This window comes from Marmota flaviventris, chromosome 10 (genome assembly GCF_047511675.1).
Source record: "Marmota flaviventris isolate mMarFla1 chromosome 10, mMarFla1.hap1, whole genome shotgun sequence".
Classification (NCBI taxonomy): Eukaryota; Metazoa; Chordata; class Mammalia; order Rodentia; family Sciuridae; genus Marmota; species Marmota flaviventris.
The window spans coordinates 98,769,977-98,789,779 of NC_092507.1; the positions used below are offsets into that span (position 1 = coordinate 98,769,977).

General features: G+C 36.1%; 2 pseudogenes; one reads left to right on the forward strand and one right to left on the reverse strand.

The window, feature by feature from the left end:
* Positions 1-380: 380 nt before the first annotated feature.
* Positions 381-16,578, reverse strand: LOC114078699 (tripartite motif-containing protein 51-like; annotated as a pseudogene).
* LOC139707470 (tripartite motif-containing protein 51-like) lies at positions 9,472-18,634 on the forward strand (annotated as a pseudogene).
* The last annotated feature ends 1,169 nt before the right edge of the window (positions 18,635-19,803 follow it).

A 19,803-nucleotide genomic window follows, 5' to 3' on the forward strand; every position in this document is an offset into this window, starting at 1 on the left:
TCATGCTTGTTTGGTTAGAGAAAAAGACATGTTCTCATAGGTTGAATTTTAACTTTATTAAATCATACTTTATCTATTCTTTCATTTGTGAAAGTTCAGGAATAAAGTAAAACCAGAAAATATATTCTATTTCATGTACCATAGGCAATTATATTCCTCAAAAGAATAAATTAAAAAAAAAACATAAATTTTAGGAATATATGGGCTTTTAATATTATCACCATAATTCATAACACATTAAATAGGTTTTCACAACATTAGAAGGAATGTAAAGTTAACAAAATACAACCTGTTTGTCATGTTTGATAAGACCCAAGGTAGAGGGCTTCCTTAGATATGGAATTTCCCATGCATTGGGCCTAGTCCTTATCTATGTCTGGTCAGAAGTGACTATAGCAGAAAACAAGGTAAAGATAGGGGGAAAAGGAACAGGAACGAATCCTGTATATCAGCAAATTTGAGCAACATGAATAAAGCTCTCAGTTCTAACTTCATAATCCAGAAGTACTCCAATTTGGCCAATGGGCCTTGGTACATATTGAAGTACAATTGGTAAAGAGAGTGCAATAGAAACCTTCCTTAACACATCCAAGAAGGAAGAGCCCCTCCACCTCATCCATCTTGTAATTTCTGTTCTTTTTCCAATAATCATTACAGACTCCAAAAGCCCAGTTCCAAGAGTCACCCAGTTTCAAGGGTATCCCACTCTGCCTCCCAGTAATATCTGCCAATGGTAAAAGTCTGAGTACCCCAGGCAAGAAAGCATTCTGATGTTAGGTTGATCCAGGAGGCACCTTGTGGATCACATCCAACATTCATGCTTCTCAACTCTCTATACAGGAAGACGTGGCAGTTGGCTCTTTCAGGACACAGAGTAATAGCAACTGCAAGAAAAATATTGCAGACATGAATGCAAAAAATAAGAAGTTAAAGTCTTAAAAAAGTCTTCCTGTGAAGAAATGATATTACTGAGAAATGTGAAATTGTAACAGCAACAATGATTTTGGTTGTAAAAATCTAATAAATTATGGGCATGAATAGTAAATCTACAGAACAAATAAATTCCTTACCACAGACTCATAAATTTGTTGACAATGTGAAAAATCAAATATTGAGTCAAATATAAAACCGATATCTTTTAATTTTATTTTTCTTTCAAAATAGCTACAGAGAGGATGTCATGAACTCTCTGGAGACATCAAAAATAAGTATCAGAAAAATATTCCTATTTCAAAAAATGGTGTCATTATTTGGATGAGAAGTGAAGATTTTCTCTCTTGTAAGCTTTTCTAAACAACTGGATAAAAATCTATTTATACATTTTAGAAAGTATCACTTTATGAAATTAATTCTTATTCACAGTTCCTGAATATTCAAATATATTGTACATGCTGTCGGAATCCACTTGAATCCTTTCTGTTATTTCTCAAATTTTGTAATTTTAGAAAGAATAATTTAAAATTTATTTATGCAAAACTTTTCACTATCCCTAAGTTTTCTGCGTGCTCTGTACTGCCCTCCATTTATGAGATTTAACATGTAGCTTTTTATATTGAGCAAACTGAAATCAATTTTATTTTTATTTTCCTTTCTTGGTGATAAAGTTGATTTCTTTTCTTAGATTTTCTCTAGCTATTCAAAATTTTATGCCATATAAATCATATATACCCATGGTAAAAACAACATAAAGTTCTATTCAACTATTTACCCCTCAAAGCTTCTCCTAACAATTCAAATTTAGCAGAGTAAGGTGGCTTATGTCTGAAATCCCAGAAGACTGGGATAAGCAGATGAAAAGTTCAATGCCAGCTTGGGCAAATTAATGAGACTCTGTTACAAAAAATACTGGGGGCTGCATATCTGGCTAACTGGTAGGGTGCTTGCCTAATATGTGGGAGGCCCCAAGTTAAAATGCCAGGACCATTTTTTAAAAATAATGAACATACTGAACAACTGCATAAATTTGTTTGTGAAATTGAATAATGAAACTTAAATCTGAGTATAGCTCTGTTTATTGAAATTACCAATTTTTATATCACTTGTTTCATATATACCTCAGGACATATGAGCCTGGATTATATTTACGTAGTTTTTTTTTTTTTTATTTTTCACTCTTTATACTGTAAATTTGACTATAGAGACATACTCAAGGATTTGCAGTCATATTATTTATTTATAAAAATAAGTAAAATATTTAATAAAAGGGAAATACCACCCATGTGGTCCTAACAACAAATAATACATATGAGAATACTGCCAAAGCACTTATGCTTACCGTGAAAGCAATTGAGCCTGTGGATTAATCCAGTGATGGGCCCTGCACTGGGTTCTGGATTCACAGGCTGGGCTATATATAGCTGCATAGATTCAATTATGCAATAAGGAAGATGCAGTGAACATATGTACAGTCAGAAAACCATGACTTTTCTTGATAAGGCACTTTATAAGAATTCTTGCAACACACAGATGTGGAAATACAGAAATCATCACTTTGTGAAATGAATTCTTATTCACAGTTCCTAAATATTTAAAAATATTGTAAATGCTGTTGAAATCCATTGTAATCCTTTCTGTTACTCATCAAATTCTGTAAATATGCTTAGTTTTCTGTTCACTTGCATATATATAAGAGTAATAATCTGGTGTCCATTTCCAGTCTGCACTGAAATCTCCCTATCTGCAGTCACAAGCTTCTCTAAAAACTAGAGAGTTTTTTGCCTCCTTAACAGAGAGAGTGTCAGAAGAATCCTAGGCAGTGATATCTGCTTCCTTGAGCTGAGCTAGCCTGGAGGACCCACAGAGTTCTAATGCTTTGAGTTTATTTCAACTATCATTTAAAACTGTCAACTTATACATGCAAAATTAACAAATCTCTAGAGGTTTCACACATTGGAGCACTCTATCTCTCCTGTTAGCCTGTGTTCCCACTATTAGCTCTGTGAGGTGTTTGACTTCATCAGCCTTGTGAACACTTAGTATTTCTCCTTCATCTGCATAGGCTTTCCAGAACTGGAAAGAAAACCAGGAATGGAAGGATTTTGAAATGATTTCTCTTTTGCAACATTTTTATTGAAGATACTCCTAAAATTACTGAGAATAAGAACTAAGAGAGATGTCAAATTAGGTGGGGGAAGAAAAAAGTAGATCAATGATAATAGTGACTGAGTATTCCAATGAATCATGCACTGTATTAGTCCTGACTAGTACTGTAAAAACTGCAAAAGCATCTGCTGGAGGCAGGTAAACATTCACCTGTACATTGTGTCTCCAATGACCTGTGAAAAGAAAAATAAAAATTCTGAATAATTTTCACAAGATCCCTCTACCATTAAGTACAGTGTGAGATTTTTGAATCAGCTCCAGAAGCTACTAGTTCCCAAGAAGTTCTGTCTTCCATCCTGGGGTGCATTTCCAACTTCTTTTCTACTCAAAAGAAAACAGTCCACTATAGAATCCTGGAAACGTCTGGTTCTTCAATATTCTGTGTGAGTGGGAGGGGATGACGCTGTGGAGTCTGGGTTCTGCTGCAACCATAAATAAATCCCAGCAATTGTCTAAAGGCCCTGTGTCTCAGGTGAGCAGACACAAAGCATTAGCAATAAGGTCTATATTCCTGAATCTCCCATCTTGTTATGTCTGTGAATTAACCAGAATACCCATGTTCAGCTCACTACTTGGTGAATTTCTAAAAGTCCCAAATATGTTGTTGATTTTCAGAGGGGGCCTATACATTAATCATTCCATACATTTTTGTCTCTTACAGATAAAATAGGAGGGACCCTTGGTTTTTATAAATTCTTGGTAGACGTGACCTCATAGCAAAGTAACCACAGTTGTGGAGAAATATGTTTGTACACCCAAACTTGAAGCAACAAGGGAAGTGGATTTCAGTTGTGAAATGCAATAGCTATATATGCCTGTCCTATATCCTCATGTATCAGTAGTTACCTGGAGTGACTCCACATCTGGTCTGTGGCATATTTCCTTCAGCTCCTCATATATTCCTCTTAAGATCTCTGTTATATGAATCATTCTGGTTTTACTCTCTTTGAGCTGCTCAAAAATGTCTTTCCTCTCTTTCTGCAGCCTCTCTGAATGATGCCATTCTTCCTCATAGTAAAATGGAGGCATCTTCCCATATTCAACTCTGATTGCTTCTCTTCTTAAATTTATGTAGTTCTGCAGTAAAATTAAATTCACCAAAATATGAACCTATCCCTCTAAATCCTGTTGAATCTCCCTAATGCTAGGACTTACCTTTCCTATGTTTATACATGAATATACCACCATTGAAATTCCACATCATGTACTATCACAAGAATGGGATTCTAATCAGAATAAGTTATAATCTAAGTATGCATAATATGTCAAAGTATATTCTACTGTCATGTGTATTTTAAAAGGACAAAAAATAAATAAAATAAAGAAACTCCCAGATTCTTGTTTGTCTTATTAACAATTATACTTAAGCCTTCATCTTGTCAAACTTTCAGAATCCACAAACTTTCATTCGTTTCCTTTTTTACAAATATCCATGGCTCCTTTCTTTCTCTCTAATTAATTTTCTGAGGCTAGACTCAAACTTGTAATCTTTCTGCCTTAGCTTCCCAAGCAGCTGAGATTACAAGACTGCACTACCATGTCCTTTACTCTGCATCATGGTTAACAGTTTTAATCAACAGGTTACATTCACTTAATTCATGATAAAGAGTTTTCTAAAACAATCCACACAAAAAAAATAAATTTGTTTTATCCTTTCCAACCCATATGTGAGGAAACATAACCCATTTCATACTTAAGGACTTTAGACTACAATGAATGGATTGAAATCCATTCACTTTTCTTGAGTTTAAGCCAAGTCACTTAAACCTACGTACTGTAACCTCAGAGTACAATAGTCATCTCCAAGCACTTCACCCAGCTAACTGTAATACTGAAGTGTCATTTAGCACCTGACCTTATTATCTCTCTGAGACCATTTTCTTCAATTCTCTTCAAAAGTCATTCCAATATATGACATCAACTTCAACATGGCCTCAGTAACCTCCCTCCCAATATACCAAGTGCAATTATTTGTCATGTGCTTCTCTCCGTGTTGACATTCTATGGCTATGTTCCTCTTCAGGAATTAATCTCAAAGTAATTTTTAGTGAAAAATTTTGCCACCAACTATTTAAAATTTAAACCTAATCTTCAGTCTCTGCTCTTTTACTCATTTTCAACTTTCCTGCTTAATTAGTCTAAAAAAAAGTTATCATGCTCTAATATATCAAGAATTTTACTTATTTACATGATGGCCATTTTCCTTTCTGATTTGTATCCTAACCTTTCCAATAAGAGATTTTTGCAGCCTTGTTTTCTGCCATAGTTTTATCTTATTATTTGTAATAGAGTTATCATGAAACAATTTTTAAATTAATTTTAATTTAAATTATAACACACTCAGGATAATCATCCACAAAGAAAATTAGTTATTTAAAAAGTATTATCAAATTTGTAATCTTCTACTCAAAACACAAAGCTATGTCACTCATCATATTTCCCCTCCATACTTTATATTATGTTGTTAAATATTAATTGTTTGGGTTAATTTCAGACTGTTCTTATATTTGAACGATTTATCCCTCTCTCTAAAATTTTCCACTTTCCATTTCTGATCACTTATTTTTCACCAGGACTCAGCTTAATCTGCTTTGGAAGGGGCATTTGAATTTTCAGTGACTACCAAATGCCACTTTTGCCTGCCATTTACATCATCCCAGCACATATGACATTTTGAAATGGCCCAGTTTTTTATAGCTGTTGTGTAAGTACTAAGTGTACCTTTACCTGTAGTAAAGCAGAGTGATTTTGATAATATCTGTGTCTCAACTAGAAACCCTAGATAAGGGCCATACTGCTCAAATAGAAACTGAGGAAATACTTTGACTATTGACTCCTCCCCTTTCTTGTTCAATCCTAGAGAACACTAGAGTTTCAGATCTATTTCCTACTTTAAACATTGCATATATGCCCCCCTAAGTTCATTTGAAGGCAGAAGTATAGCACTAACCTCCCATGAGTTCATAGTCAGGTGACTTTCACAATATTTTTCCCATAAACATTGCATTTTCTTTAGCAGATTCTTCTGTACAAGAACCATAAATTAGAGGAGCAGCAAAAAAATAGTGTAACATTCAGACCTTCACATAGGAAAGAAATCAGCAATGAGAGATAAATTAACCTCATTGAAAATAATAGGGTCATTATGTTTTCTTTGTTACTTTCAGATGTTTGTCAAATATGGGAAGCCTGAGACTTGGAAGCCAGAAGGCATTCTGAATGGGAAACAAGAGTCATCCATTCCCCAAGAAAACAGACCCATGATAATTTCTTTGGTCTTATAAACATGGATCTTCAGAGGAATCACTTGCCCTGTGCTCCTCAGCAGCACTTTCGATTGGCCATGTCTGTGAGTTTCATGCTTCTGGGATTTAGAGCACAGCAAACAGAGAAAGTTCTTGTCTTCTTCACAGAAAATCTTCTTCATCTCCTTATGAGTCTCACACATGTGTTACTCAGAGCTCAGAAATGGCCAAAGACTGTCTTTTTTCTGGCAAGGGCTGCCAGTTTCTTCACACAAACATTTGTTTTAAAGTCTCTTTTCTGTACCATCTGCTTGCATACAGAGAAGGTAACAAGATCTGGGAGATCATGCCAGCTAAGGTAGACATGAGGCCTACAAAAGCTGTGCCCACAGGCTAAGGTGACTGGATCTATAAAGTACTTCATGCAGATAGGGCAGATGATTTCCTTCTGGAAGGCTTGCATGATTCTGGAATCCATATTTGTGAAGAAGAAGAAGAAGAAGAAGACGAAGAAGAAGAAGAAGAAGAAGAAGAAGAAGAAGAAGAAGAAGAAGCAGCAGCAACATGTCATTTCTGAGCCTGATTAGGCAAAATGGTTCTCGAGACCCATACCTGGGGAGTAATAACTACATTTTATTTTCTTAAAAAATGGTCATTAAAGTAGTACAAACTCTATTCTATAACACAAAAGAAGAACTGAATCACAAGGAGAGCCTTCAGCTTTATGTCAGGCATAATTCTGACTAGATAACTCATATTCCTGCCACACTGATTTTCTGCTCCCACCAGAATAGAAATTTGAGTCTTAATCCTCTGGCTGTGGGTGTAGAACTTGGGTAATAAGGGGCCTACAAACAATTATAATTGTTTCCATTCATCTTTTGAATAAAGGGAAAATGAAAGCAGGTTTATTGGGGAAAGTCTATTTGGGCCAATGAAGTATGAGAAGTTCACTAGAAAGAGCCCAGCTCTTTAAAAGTAAAACTCACAAAAAACATATATATATATATATATATATATATATATATATATATATATATATATATGAGATTGTGGGGCATATCCATGAGAAAAATAATGATGTAAAGAAATTGTATCATTTGTAATATGTTCAATTCCTCCAAATTGTGGGTACGTTACTCTTTCTCTCTGTTGGTATTGAGAATTGATCTTAGTGGGTTCTTGACCCCTGAGTAATCTCCCTATTTATTAATTTATTTGTATTTTGAGACATGGTAGTATAATGATGAGGGTTTCCTTTCATCTTCTGTTCAACTCCCCTTCTCCCTCCCATTCCCTTCCACCACTCTTCCCTGTTTAATGGTAATCTTCTTCTCAGGCTCTTCCTCCCTACTCTATTTTGAGTCACCCCCTTATATCAGAGAAGACATTTGGCATTTGTTTTTCAGGGATTGGCTAACTTCACTTAGCATAATCTATAATGCCATCCATTTCCCTGCAAATGCCATGATCTTGTTATTTTTTTAGTGCTGAGTAATGTTCCATTGTGTATAAATGACACTTTTTTTATCCATTCATCTATTTAAGGGCATCTAGGTTGGTTCTAGCTATTGTGAATTGTGCTGCTATGAACATTGATGTAGCTGTGTCCCTGTAGTATGCTCTTTTTAGGTCTTTTGGGTACAGTCTGAGAAGGGGAATAGCTGGGTCTAATGGTGGTTCCATTACCAGGTCTCCAAGGAATCTCCACACTGCTTTCCAAATTGGCTGCACCAATTTGCAGTCCCACCAGCAGTGTACAAGTGTTCCTTTTTCCCAAAAACCTCACCAGCATTTGTTTTTGCTTGACTTCATAATGGAGTGAGATGGTATCTTAGAGTGGTTTTAATTTGCATTTCTCTGATTGCTAGAGATGGTGGGCATTTTTTCATGTATTTGTTGATTGATTGTATGTCCTTCTCTGAGAAGTGTCTGTTCAGATCCTTGGCCCATTTGTTCATTGGGTTATTTGTTTTTTGTTATTTAACTTTTTTGAGATCTTTGTATACTCTGGATATTAGAGCTTTATCTGAAGTGTGAGGGGTAAAAATTTGTTCCCAGAAAAAAATTGTTCTCACTTATTATTTCTCTTGCTGAGAAAAAACTTTTTACTTTGAATACATCCCATTTATCATCAATATATATGCCCCAAACAATGGTGCTGCTATGTTCATAAAACAAACTCTCCTCAAGTTCAAGAGACAAATAGACCACAACACATAATTATGGATGACTTGAACTGATTCTTGATTGCTGTTTTGACCATCTGAAAATGTTTGATTCTGGCTTCTTCACTCTTCCAAAGCACACTCTGCCAGTGATTCACTAGGGAGTTTCCAGAAACTTGCAGTCTTGGACTTGGACTTGATCCCTTTTGTTTTGAGGCTTCAGCCTCTTGGACTGTACAACTACTGGTTCTTCCAGCTCTCCAGCCTGCAGGCATCTTTTGTGGAACATCCAGCTTCTGGTTGACATAAAAAACATTCCTTTTTATAATTATACTTCCTATTAGTTTTATATATATATATATATATATATATATATATATATATATATATATATATATATATTTGTTTTTTGTTAGTTTTACTTTTAAAGAGCTGGGCTTCTGTGTCCTGCTCTCCAAAGATATTTTATAGAACTTCTGTGTGAACTTCTCATACTTCATTGACCCAAATAGACTTTCGCAGATAAACCTGCTTCCATTTTCCATTTATTGAAAATATGAATGGCAACAATTATAATTGTTTGTAGGCCCCTTATTACCCAAGTTCTACACCCACAGCCAGAGGATTAAGACTCAAATTTCTATTCTGGTGGGAGCAGAAACTCAGTGTGGCAGGAATATGAGTTATCTAGTCAGAATTATGCCTGACATAAAGCTGAAGGCTCTCCTTGTGATTCAGTTCTTCTTTTGTGTTATAGAATAGAGTTTGTACTACTTTAATGACCATTTTTTAAGAAAATAAAATGTAGTTATTACTCCCCAGGTATGGGTCTCGAGAACCATTTTGCCTAATCAGGCTCAGAAATGACATGTTGCTGCTGCTGCTTCTTCTTCTTCTTCTTCTTCTTCTTCTTCTTCTTCTTCTTCTTCTTCTTCTTCTTCTTCTTCTTCACAAATATGGATTCCAGAATCATGCAAGCCTTCCAGAAGGAAATCATCTGCCCTATCTGCATGAAGTACTTTATAGATCCAGTCACCTTAGCCTGTGGGCACAGCTTTTGTAGGCCTCATGTCTACCTTAGCTGGCATGATCTCCCAGATCTTGTTACCTTCTCTGTATGCAAGCAGATGGTACAGAAAAGAGACTTTAAAACAAATGTTTGTGTGAAGAACCTGGCAGCCCTTGCCAGAAAAAAACAGTCTTTGGCAATTTCTGATCTCTGAGGAACACATGTGTGAGACTCATAAGGAGATGAAGAAGATTTTCTGTGAGGAAGACAAGAACTTTCTCTGTTTGCTGTGCTCTAAATCCCAGGAGCATGAAGCTCACAGACACTGGCCAATCGAAAGTGCTGCTGAGGAGCACAGGGCAAGTGATTTCTCTGAAGATCCAAGCCTATAAGAACAAAGAAATCAACATGGGTCTGTTTCCTTGGGTAACGGATGACTCTCTGTTTCCCATTCAGAATCTCTTCTGGCTTCTAAGTCTCAGGCTTCCCATATTTGGCAAATATCTGAAAGGAACAAAAAAAAAATGGCCCTGTTATTTTCAATGGGGTTAATTTATCTCTCATTTCTGGTTTCTTGCCTATGTGAAGGTCTGAATGCTACACTATTTTTTTTTTTTTTTTGCTGCTTCTCTAATTTATGGTTCTTTTACAGGAGAATCTGCTGAAGAAAATGCAATGTTTATGGGAAAAATATTGTGAAAGTCACAGAAATCTAACCATGGAGATGTTTACTATGGACTCATGAGACGTTAGTGCTATGCTTCTGCCTTCAACATGAAGTTAGGGGGGGCATATATGCAATGTTTAAAGTAGGAAATAGATCTGAAACTCTAGTGTTCTCTAGGATTGAACAAGAAAGGTGAGGAGTCAATAGTCAAAGTATTTCCTCAGTTTCTATTTAGAGCAGTATGGCCCTTATCTAGGGTTTCTAGTTGAGACACAGATATTATCAAAATCACTCTGCTTTACTACAGGTAAAGGTACACTTAGTACTTACACAACAGCTATAAAAAACTGGGCCTTTTCACATTGTCATATGTGCTGGGATGATGTAAGTGACAGGCAAAAGTGGCATTTGGTAGTCACCAAATATTCAAATGCAGCTTCCAAAGCAGATTAAGCTGAGTCCTGGTGAAAAATAAGTGATCAGAAATGAGTGGAAAATTTCATAGAGGGAGATAAATTGTTCAAATATAAGAACAGTCTGAAATTACCCCAAACAATTAATATTTAACAACATAATGTAAAATATGGAGGGGAAATATGATGAGTGACATAGCTTTGTGTTTTGAGTGGAAAATTATTGAGAATAATTTTCAAATAACTAATTTTCTTTGTGTATATTTATCCTGAGTGTATTTTAATTTAAATGAAAATTATTTTAAAAATTGTTTCATGAAAACTCTATTACAAATAATAAGTTAGAAAATAAGGCAGAAAACAAGGCTGCAAAAATCTCTTATTGGAAAGGTTAGGATACAAATCAGAAAGGAAAATGACCATCATGTAAATAAGTAAAATTCTTAATATATTAGAGTATAATAACTTTTTTAGACTAATTAAGCAGGAAAGTTGAAAATGAGTAAAAGGGCAGAGACTGGAGATGATGTTTAAATTTTAAATAGTTGGTGGCAAAATTTTTCACTAAAGATTACTTTGAGATTAAGTCCTGAAGAGGAACATAGCCATAGAGTGTCAACCCAGAGAGAAGCACATGTCAAGTAATTGCACTTGGTATATTGGGAAGGAGGTTACTGAAGTCATATTGAAGTTGATGTCATAGATTGAAATGAGTTTTGAAGAGAATTGAAGAAAATGGTATCAGAGAGATAATAGGGTCGGATGCTAAATGACACTTCAGAATGACAGTTAGCTGGGTGAAGTGCATGGAGATGACTATTGTACTCTGAGTTTACAGTAGGTAGGTTTAAGTGACTTGGCTTAAACTCAAGAAAAGCAAATGGATTTCAATCCATTCATTGTAGTCTAAAGTCCTTAAGTATGAAATGGGTTATGTTTCCTCACATATGGGTTGGAAAGGATAAAACAAATTTATTTTTGTGTGGATTGTTTTAGAAAACTCTATATCATGAATTAAGTAAATGTATCCTGTTGAATAAAACTGTTGACCATGATGCAGAGTAAAGGACATGGTAGTGCAGTCTCAGCAAATTAATGAGATTCTATATCAACATTAAATAGAAAGAAAGAAAAGATGCATGGGTATTTGTAAAAAGGAAAGGAATAAAAGTTTGTGGATTCTGAAAATTTGACAAGATTAAGGCTTGAATATAATTGTTAATAAGACAAACAAGAATCTGGGAGTTTCTTTATTTTTTGTTTGTCCTTTAAAAATACACATGACAGTAGAATGTATTTTGACATATTATGCATACCTAGATTATAACTTATTCTGATTAGAATCCCATTCTTGTGATAGTACATGATGTGGAATTTCACTAGTGGTATATTCATATATAAACATAGGAAAGGTAAGTCCTAGAATTAGGGAGATTCAACAGGAGTTAGAGGGATAGGTCTATATTTTGGTGAATTTAATTTTACTGCAGAACTACATAAATTTAAGAAGGGAAGCAATTAGATTTTAATATGGGAAGATGCCTGCATTTTTGCTATGAGGAAGAATGGCATCATTCAGAGAGGCTGCAGAAAGAGAGGAAAGACATTTTTGAGCAGCTCAAAGATAGTAAAGCCAGAATGGCTCATATGAAAGAGATCTTAAGAGGAATATATGAGGAGCTGAAGGAAATATGCCACAGACCAGATGTGGAGTCACTCCAGGTAACTACTGATACATGGGGATGTAGGACAGGCATGTATAGCTGTTGCAATTCACAACTGAAATCCACTTCCCCTGTTGCTTCCAGTTTGAGTGTACAAATATATTTCCCCACAACTGTGGTTACTTTGCTAATAGGTCACTTCTTCCAAGGATTTCTAAAAACCAAGGATCCCTCCTATGTTATCTGTAAGTAACAAAAATGTATGGAATGATTAATGTATAGGCCGCCTCTGAAAATCAACAACATATTTGGGACTTTTAGAAATTCACCAAATAGTGAGCTGAACATGGGTATTCTGGTTAATTCACAGACATAAAAAGATGAGATGATTCAGGAATATAGACCTTATTGCTACTCCTTTGTGTTTGCTCACCTGAGACACAGGGCCTTTGGACAATGGCTGGGATTTATGTATGTTTGCAGCAGAGCCAAGACTTCACAGCCTCTTCCCCTTCCAGGAACACAGAATGTTGGAGAACCAGACTTTACCAGAATCCTATAGTGGACTGTTTTCTTTTGAGTTGAGAAAAAGTGGTAAATGCAACCCAGGGTGGAAGATAGAACTTTTGGGGAACTAGTAGCTTCTGGAGCTGATTCAAAAATCTCACACTGTACCTAATGGTAGAGGGTTCTTGTGAAAATCACTCAGACTTTTTATTTTTCTTTTTTCAGGTCTTTGGAGACACACTGTAGAAGTGAATGTTTACCTGCCTCCCAGCAGATGCTTTTGCAGTTTTTACAGTACTAGTCAGGACTACCACAGTGCATAATTCATTGGAATAATCAGTCACTATTGTCATTGATCTACTTTTTTCTTCCCCCACCTAATTTGACATCTCTCTTAGTTCCTATTCTCAGTAATTTTGGGAGTAGCTTCAATAAAAATGTTGCAATAGAGAAATTATTTCAAAATTTTTCCATTCCTGGTTTTCTTTTCAGTTCTGGAAAGCCTATGCAGATGAAGGAGAAATACTAAGTGTTCACAAGGTTGATGAAGTTAAACACCTCATAGAGCTAATAGTGGGAACCCAGGCTAACTGTAGAGATAGAGTGATCCAATGTGTGAAACTTCTAGAGATTTGTTAATTTTGTATATTTTGACAGTTTTAAATGATAGTTGAAAGAAACTCAAAACATTACAACTCTGTGGGTCCTCCAGGCTAGGTCAGCTCCAGGAAGGCGATATCACTGCCTAGGATTCTTAAGACACTTTCCCTGTGAAGGAGGCAACAGTCAGTTCCAGTTTTTAGAGAAGCTTGTGTCTGCAGATAGGGAGATTTCAGTGCAGCATTTACAATATATTTACAATATATTTAAATATGTAGGAACTGTGAATAAGAATTAATTTCACAAAGTGATAATTTCTGTATTTCCACACCTGTTTATTGCAAGAATTCTTATAAAGTATCTTATCAAGAAAAGTCATGATTTTCTGACTGTACATATGTTTTTTTTTTTTTTTTTACTTTCTTTTTTTTTAATTTTTTTTAAAATTTTTATTGTTGGTTGTTCAAAACATTACATAGTTCTTGATATATCATATTTCACACTTTGATTCAAGTGGGTTTTAACTGCATCTTCCTTCTTGCAGGATTGAATCTATGCATATGTATATAGCCCAGCCTGTGAATCCAGAACTCAGTGCAGGGCCCATCACTGGATTAATCCACAGGCTCACCTGCTTCCAAGGTAAGCATAAGCCCATTGGCAGTATTCTCATGTGTATTATTTGTTGTTAGGACCACATGGCTGGTATTTCCCTTTTATTAAATATTTTATTTATTTTTATAAATAAATAATATGACTGCAAATCCTTGAGTATGTCTCTATAGTCAAATTTACAGTATAAAGAGTGAAAGATAAAAAACCATTTAAATATAATCCAGGCTCATATGTCCTGAGGTATATATAAAACAAGTGATATAAAAATTGGAAATTTTAATAAATGGACCCACACTCAGATTTAAGTTTCATTATTCAATTTCACATACAAATTTATGCAGTTGTTCTATATGTTCATTATTTTAAAAAAAATGGTCCTGGCATTTTAACTTCGGGTCTCCCACATGTTAGGCAAGCACCCCAGCAGTTAGCCAGATATGCAGCCCCCACTTTTTTCTTTTTGTAGCAGAGTCTCACTAATTTGCCCAAGCTGGCATTGAACTTTTCATGTTCTTATCCCAGTCTTCTGGGGTTTCAGACATAAGCCACTTTATTCTGTTAAATTTGAATTTTTAAGAGAAGCTTTGCGGGGTAAATAGTTGAATAGAACTTTATGTTGTTTTTACCATGGGTATATATGATTTATATGGCATAAAATTTTGAATAGCTAGAGAAAATCTAAGAGAAGAAATCAACTTTGTCACCAAGAAATGAAAATTAAAAAAAAATTGATTTCAGTTTGCTCAATATAAAAAGCTACATGTTAAATCTTATAAATGCAGAGCAGTGCAGAACATGCAGAAAACTTAGGGATAGTGAAAAGTTTTACATAAATAAATTTTAAATTATTCTTTCTAAAATTAAAAACTTTGAGAAATAACAGGATTCAAGTGGATTCCAACAGCATTTACAAAATATTTGAATATTTAGGAACTGTGAATAAGAATTAATTTCATAAAGTGATAATTTCTAAAATGTATAAATAGATTTTTATCTAGTTATCTAGAAAAGCTTACAAGAGAGAAAATCTTCACTTCTCATCCAAATAATGACACCATTTTTTTGAAATAGGAATATTTTTCTGATACTTATTCTTGATGCCTCCAGAGTGTTCAGGGCATCCTCTCTGTAGCTATTTTGAAATAAAAATTGAATTAAAAGACACTGGTTTCATATTTGACTCAATATTTGATTTTTCACATTGTCAACAAATTTCTTATCTGTGGTAATGAATTTGTTTGTTCTGTAGATTTACTATTCATGCCCATGATTTATTAGATTTTTACAACCAAACTCATTGTTGCTGTTACAATTTCACATTTCTCAGTAATATCATTTCTTCACAGGAAGACTTTTTTAGGACTTTAACTTCTTATTTTTTACACTCATGTCTGCAATATTTTTCTTGCAGTTGCTATTACTCTGTGTCCTGAGAGAGCCAACTGCCACGTCTTCTTGTATAGAGAGTTGAGAAGCATGAATGTAGAATGTGATCCACAAGGCGCCTTCTGGATCAATCCAACATCAGGTTTCTTTCTTTCCTGGGGTACTCAGACTTTTACCACTGGAAGATATTAATGGGAGGTGGAAGTAGGAGACTCTTGGAACTGGGCTTGTGGAATCTGTAATGATTATTGGAAAAAGAATAGAAATTACAAGATGGATGAGGTGGAGGGGCTCTTCCTTCTTGGATGTGTTAAGGAAGGTTTCTATTGCACTCTTTTTATCTCCTCCCCAATTGTACTTCAATATGTACCAAGGTCCATTGGCCAAATAGGAGTATTCCTGGATTATGAAGGTAGAACCATGAGCTTTATTAATGTTGCTCAAAGTTCACTGATATACTGTTGAGAGCCACAGCCGAAGGGGCCCCAGCAAACTTTCAGACTGCCAGCTGATGATTGGCTCACAGCGGCCCCAGCAACATCTAGCTGATTGGCTCCTCTGCGGTGATGCTCATTGGGCTGTTTCCCTGCCCTTTCAGACCACGGAGCTGCTCATTGGGGAACTTTTTTGGCTCTGCCCACGTGACCCAGCCAATCGGCCTCAAAAGCAGGAGGATTGTGGGAGGTGAAGAGGCTTGTGGTTGTGAGAGAGGCTTGTGGGAAGCCTGTGGTGGCAGTTGGGCTCTGAGGGATTTTCCCTGAGGAGCGGTTTTGTTTGGCGTGTGTGGTTCAAAAATAAAGTTTGTTTCTTTTGACAAGTGGCTCCTGAATTGTGCCCAGCCAGACTGCGGCATTCATTAGCCCAATGTCTCCCTCTACTGCATCATGGGCAAATACCCAGTATTCAACTCCTTTGATACCTAGTTTTGTTAAACCCTCGTCCTATGGGGCAATTCCTTTTAAAATGTCCTGTTTGTTCACAATTGCAGCATGTTCTTGGCCTGGCATCTAAAGCCTGTTTTACTGCAGCTGCCAAAATTTGCCCTTGTTCATTAATGTCTCTGGCATCTAAAGCCTGTTTTACTGCAGCTGCCATGACTTGCTCTTGTTCATTAATGTCTCTACATAATTTAATATATGTGTTTAAATCTTTATGTTTCCATGGTCTAATGATATCTCTGCACCAACGATTCGCTTGGTCATAAGCCAGTTGTTTTATTAATGACATTGCTTGTTCTGTATTCCCAAAAACTCTGGGAATACAGAACTCTATCTACAAATTCAGCGTAAGATTCATTAGCTCCTTGTATTATTAATGACATTGCTTGTTCTGTATTCCCAAAAACTCTGGGAATACAAAACTCTATCTACAAATTCAGCGTAAGATTCATTAGCTCCTTGTATTACCTTAGATAATTGACCTTGTAAACCTCCATGTCCTTGTAAAGTCTTCCATGCCCTAACTGCCTCTACAGCAATTGGTGCATATACGCCAGGATCATATGCAATTTGTTGCTGCTTATCCTCATAAGGTCCCTTTCCTAACAACATATCTAGATTTCTCTGAGGATAACCAGCTGCTGCATTTCGCCTAGCCGTCTCCTTGCAAAATTCCTCATTGGCAACCTTCCATGACAGGTATTGACCTCCATTTAGCACAGCTTTACACATATTAGCCCAATCTGCTGGCGTCATGTTCAAGTTGTTAATGGATTCGACCAAGCTTACAGTGAAGGGTGCTTGAGGACCATAGGTTGTTACAGCCTCTTTTAGCTGCTTCACTATTTTGAAATTTAAAACATGGTGAATTCGCTGCCCTCCTACCTCAAACACAGGGCATATTAATACTTGAGATCCTGTCTCAGGATCCGAACTATCAACTTCGGGGGTTGGGGGCCTCCCAGCATATGGAGGTGGCCTTGTTAGTTGGACATTTACGTCCTCTGGTGACAGAAAGGTGTTAGTAGCAGTCTCCTGTAGAGATGGCACTGTTGGTTGGACACTTATGCCCTCTGGTGATAGAAAGTTTTTAGTAGCAGTCTCCTTTTGTAACTTTCCCCCTGATGGCTTTTCTGCTCTAAGCTTTCTTCCTCTATCTTTGTCTGAACTGAAGGCTTTGGACTAAGCAAACCAGATACGAATGTCCACAATGACAATGTGCCAACTTGCAGAGTCCCTGGGCTGTTCTTTTCTATTCTTTTTAAATCTTCACCATGATAGTTCCATTGTGATATATTTAACAACTCCTCCTTAAAAAGCCATGGGCTACATTTTTGTATTGTATCAATGTATGCCCTGACTGTTCTTGATTTTACTGAGATGCCTCCTTCCTCTAACAATTTACTTATCACTCTCTCAGTTTGTTTTTTACTAATTTCTGATCCCGTATTTCTACTATAATACAACCCAACAAGATGATGCCAAACAAAACTGAGACAGAATGAAATAAAAAGGGAACAACAAAAAGTCATTATAGCCTTTCTATCCTCCTGACATGTGCATCCGTCCTTTCTCCCTATCTGTTCCTCAGACGTAAATAGTTTTTCCTCAGATTTGAGCGGTTTTTCTTCCATCTCACTCATCTCCATGGACAGGCAACTTAAAACAAAAGTGAAGCAAAACAAAAGAGGAATCTTAAAATGGCTACCCATCCTCTCGCCCTGCCCTCAGGGGCGAGCAGTTTACCTTATTAGTTACCCTCAGTCTCTCCCCGTGTGAGCCACCAAATGCCACAGTCTGGCTGGGCACAATTCAGGAGCCACTTGTCAAAAGAAACGAACTTTATTTTTAGAACCCCACACGCCAAACAAAACCGCTCCTCAGGAAAAACCCTCAGAGCCCAACTGCCACCACCGGCTTCCCACAAGCCTCTCTCACAACCACAAGCCTCTCCACCTCCCACAATCCTCCTGCTCTTGAGGCCGATTTGCTGGGTCACATGGGTGGAGCCAAAAAAGACCCCCAATGAGCAGCTCCGTGGTCTGAAAGGGCAGGGAAACAGCCCAATGAGCATCACCGCAGAGGAGCCAATCAGCTAGATGTTGCTGGGGCCGCTGTGAGCCAATCATCAGCTGGCAGTCTGAAAGTTTGCTGGGGCCCCTTCGCCTGTGGCTCTCAACAATATATAGTATTCGTTCCTGTTTTTTTTTTTTTTCCTCCCTGTCTCAAGCCTGTTTTCTGCTGTAGTCACTTCTGACCAGACATTGATAAGGACTATGCCCCAATGTATGGAAAATTCAATATCTAAGGAAGCCCTCTACCTTGGGTCTTATCAAACATGACAAACAGGTTGTATTTCATTAACTTTACATTCCTTCTAATGTTGTGAAAACCTATTTAATGTGTTATGAATTATGGTGATAATATTAAAAGCCCATATATTCCTAAAATTTATGTTTTTTAAAAATTTATTCCTTTGAGGAATATAATTGCCTATGGTACATGAAATAGAATATATTTTCTAGTTTTACTTTATTCCTGAACAGTCACAAATGAAAGAATAGATAAAGTATGATTTAATAAATTTAAAATTCAATCTAAGAGAACATGTCACTTTCTCTACCCAAACAAGCATGACCATAATGACTCAATGGTTGTAAGAACATAATTTTCTCCCTTCTTTTTTATCTAACTTTAATTTACTAATTTTGTTTCATTTTCTGTTGTTTTCACCCAAAGCCTGCATCTGAGTAAATTATAAAGAAAAGATTTATTTACCTCACAGTTCTGAAGACAGGTGAATTCTAGGTCATGGTGCCTCAGTTTCTGGTGAGATTCATGATAAATCTGCTCATAGCAGAGAAGAGGAAGGAGAAATTTTCTAGTGCAGAATGTTAGAGCACAGGGGTGGCATCCTTCATAACAAACCAGTTTCTTAAAAATAACTATCCAAGGGCCCAGAATTCACTCTTTCATTTAGGTTCAGTCCCAAGAGAAAGGCACTGATCGTTTTTCATGGCTTAAAGGCCCCATCCCAAAACACCATTGCTCTATGAAATTATATTTAACTTGGTTTTTATTGAGGAAAAACCATATTCAAACCATATTACTATATATTTATCCTGTCCATAATTGTGAGTAATCATGCTTAATTGTCTGTATGATGATTTCTTTTCTAAAATTATAATCACAATAATTTACAATTATTAGCATTCTCCTTTGCATTGGCAACCACAGGGCAATCAATCTAGTGCTGAATCTAATGGTTATACAAGTGGACAAATATAAACCTGAGCCCTACCTATACATAATCCTTTACAGATTGACTTAAGGGAAAATAGTTGTCTCCTAAAGAAATTGCCTAGACAAGACATAAAAACAACAATCAATGAGGAAATACTTAATTGGTCTGCATTAAAATTAATGACTTTTTGCTTAAAAATATTATTTCTCAAGAGTAAACATACAAAATTGGAGTTGGAAAATTGC